The sequence below is a fragment of the Topomyia yanbarensis genome, chromosome 3 (assembly GCF_030247195.1).
Source record: "Topomyia yanbarensis strain Yona2022 chromosome 3, ASM3024719v1, whole genome shotgun sequence".
NCBI classification, from domain to species: Eukaryota; Metazoa; Arthropoda; class Insecta; order Diptera; family Culicidae; genus Topomyia; species Topomyia yanbarensis.
In genome coordinates this window covers 409,434,205-409,437,872 of record NC_080672.1, presented here as the reverse complement: position 1 = coordinate 409,437,872, position 3,668 = coordinate 409,434,205, and the positions used below count along the sequence as shown (strand labels likewise).

Here is a 3,668-nt window from a genome sequence, read left to right as displayed (position 1 = left end):
CTTCTGCATCTCCACATGTATCACGGGAAGGGGTGAGTAGTTAGTAAGTGTGCCAATAGCGTTCGAAAAAGCAAACGTGATTGTATTTACCTAGTTCTAATCTTGGTTAAAACCTTAACTATTAGTGAAGACTACATATTAAGAAGACTGATATCTCTTTCCTTTCTTCATACAAACGAGAACCAACAGAGGTTACAGAACCTCTATTGGTGGAACGTAGGGAGCTTAATGTAAAAGTGTGTGAACATCACTTTGGGAAGTACTACCTTTATCCGCAAGTGGCGTTGCTATTACTATCTCCAGACTCTGGACAGAGTTGCCAGTCTTCTTGATACGCAGTCTTCGCTACTATTCTTAGAAATAAAATCTTTTGTTGACTCCCCTGCCCTACTATCTTTTACGTCGTTTTCGATTGCAAACCTAAAAGCTAACCTAGGCTAGTTGCTTCAAACAAACGTTTTTAATGGAACTGAGTTGGGTTCTCGCAAAACAGCGGTGGTGTGAGAGAACCTGAAATATATTTCAGGTTAGAACCCAACCCGGTTTTCAGCTCAGTGGCGCATAACACAGCTTCGAAACTGGCTTCAAACAAACGGCTTGACAGCAGTTAGGTACGAAACTGAGATAGTTTCTGCTTCAAGCGAAAACGACATTAATAAAAATCAACTGTTCCCCCTTTTGTAAATAGAACTGTATCTTTATTTTTAAGATTGCTGTAAAATATTCCATAAAAACTATTGTTTTCCCACTAGTATATCGAATTGTACTCCTCTCTTAGTGTAAGACAGCTGTAAAAAAATTCCTCTTAGATCTAACATTAAAAACTTGTAATCTCCTAGTTTTAAGATATTTCAAATGTAAAAAATGGCATTCGACAACGCCAAGCTAACGCAAATATGCCTATCAAATAAACGAACTGATTAATAATAATAATTTAAGCTTATGCATATATGCATAATATATACTAATATTGTACACATACAGTTCAGTTGAATTTTTAAAGTTGTACCTTAAATATCCTGTGTCGTAACCGCTATGTCAAAAACTGTATATTATTAGATACTTTCAATTTTCAGAATAGAGTTACCGTTGATCGTGTAAACAATATCGCGCATATGCCCTGCAATAAAGCTCGATACATTTTTTGTCAGAGCGCACCATCTATGACAAGCGCCCATATATATGTTTGCAAAAAAACATTTGTTTCCGCCCGGGATCGAACCGGGGGCCTTCCGCGTGTTAGGCGGATGTGATAACCACTACACCACGGAAACAGTTGTTAACATGGTAAGCAATAGCTGCTGTCGTAGTTGATCCTTGTTCTACAAAATGCACAAACCCAGAAGGATTCACCCTCAATGTGTCATTCATAATTTTGTCCTTTCTAGCAATATCCGATTAGTTCGAACTGAACTGTTTTCACATTCAAGTCATGAACAATACAGACAGAAATAATGATACAGCATAAACGTGTATGCTGGTCATGTGAAATTTTTGCGGGTAAGAGCAATCAATCATACAGTATTTATTGTGCTGAAAACCAAATGGCGCAAAGTCACTAGAGCGTGCAGAAGATAACAGATACGGTCTTTTTTCCTTTACATACATGATAGTAGCATGCATATTTCAAAAAATCGAAAATTGAGCAAAAATGTCTTATTCTCTTACCGGGCCGGAAAGCGGATAGAGACACATATGAAACGAAGCTTTAGCTACCAGCTCTAGCTAGAGTCTAGCGCACTGTCAACTGATTACGGTGCTGTTCGAGGTCAAATGCAGCACGCCTAACGGAATTTAAATTTATTTCGATTCGCTCGAGTATGTAGGTATGTATGATGCAGGAATTTTACTACACTGTAGGATTGTAGTAAGTGAGAAGGAAGAAACTCAGAAGAATAGCTGCAATGTCGTTATTGCGTTTTGAGGCGCCCATGTGGCTAAAGCAAAGATGGAGAAGGAGAGAATACAACTTGAAAGACGATCAATGATTTTTTTGCTAATTCAGGCAGTATTTATTAAACTACTGTTTGATAGGTCACCATGACAAACTGGAAACCTTTTTTGAATATTAGAGTTTTAACTATTTGGTTATTCGCCCAAAACCATTTTTCATCGATACACATTCTTCAAGTTTAAACACTTAATTTTTGCTTACTTAACGATATTTAACATGCACTGAAGTAAACGTCATCTTAAATATCATCCCATCTGAACAACTGCAAACAAACACGAACGAGCACTATTTTATTAAAAGTTATCAACAGCCCTACAAATCAACCTGCAAACTTCTAATAGCACTTGTCTTTCAAGTGCATTTTGCTCTATTTACTGACTCGTAAGAAGAGAGCAACCAATGTCCTTAGGCTATATCAACGGCATGCTAAAGAACACTAAAGTGAACAAAAGTCCATATAGAGCAAAAGTGCGGATCGTTTCACCCAGCCAATAGCTCAATTATGGTGCACCGTACCGTCCTGCTTGCCTTTATTCAGCCCCTGCTGCGTGGTCTGCATTTGCTTTGGGGCTTTCGGTGAAGTAGATGCCGCATTGTTATGACTCCGGTTTCCGTTCATTATCTTAACGGAAGTATCCCAACATCGTCCGTCGCGATGGTTGGGTCGTTTGGGTTTGTAATGGTATGAAAAAACGGAAAAGTCGAAACGCACATTTCACCGGTCGTACTGGCGTGCATAATAATATCATAATCAAGTTTTGGAGAAATATGAAATATGAATTCGTACATGGAATGAATGCGAATTTAGCTTAAAATTAACAAAGATACATTACCCCATCATTAGGGCATTGCAAAAAAAATTCTTTTTTGAATTCTCAAAGGCCCCCCCTCTCATATTGTGACAAATGTCAAAGTAAGCTCAGATGCCAATTTACACATCATTTGGACAATTTTAGACCCCCGCCCACTTCGCTTGAAATTTTTTTAAGTTGGTACTATGGGAAAATATGGAGGAAAAATCCATTAAATGCTATAACTTATCAGAAAATTACATTTGCATCAAGGAGCAGAAAAATCATTAAAAATATGGGATTTTGGGGCCAAAATGACCCAGTACCCCACTTTCCCGTATTTTCCTAGAAACAAACATATCTCCATTCAAATTCTAAGATTATTTCTTTTCAAAAGAGGTATAAATTGTAATTTTCTGATTGCTACTTCAAAAGTTATAGCATTTAATGTATTTTTCCTCCATATTTTCCCATAGCACCAATTTAAAAAAATTTCAAGCGAAGTGGGCGGGGGTCTAAAATTGTCCAAATGATGTGAAATTTGGCATCTGAGCTTACTTTGACATTTGTCACAATATGAGAGGGGGGGCCTTCGAGAAGTCAAAAAAGAATTTTTGCAATACCCTACCCATCATGACCATTTTGTTTATAAACAACAACGTTTTCAGAAAGCTATAATCTTGGTATAGACAAGATTATTTCACAAAAACCAGTTAGGATAATAGCAGGTACCAGAGAGAAGGGGGAGAGAGACGAAGAGTCAAAATCAGTCAAAACGGCAACACTCCCTTTATGATAGAATTTTGGCAACCGCTTCCATAGGCAGCACTTTAAATGACTCCTATTATATTTTGAAAATAAACCGTATGGTGATCGTTGAATTTGTTTATCAAATGATGTGCATTTCGAAACAAGGAGATGAA

At 37.4% G+C, this 3,668-nt stretch overlaps 1 non-coding gene across 1 annotated transcript; it reads right to left on the bottom strand.

Moving 5' to 3' along the window:
• Positions 1-1,201: 1,201 nt before the first annotated feature.
• Positions 1,202-1,274, bottom strand: Trnav-aac (transfer RNA valine (anticodon AAC)). Its single transcript has one exon. It is a non-coding gene; the product is annotated as a tRNA-Val (tRNA).
• Between the last annotated feature and the right edge of the window lie 2,394 nt (positions 1,275-3,668).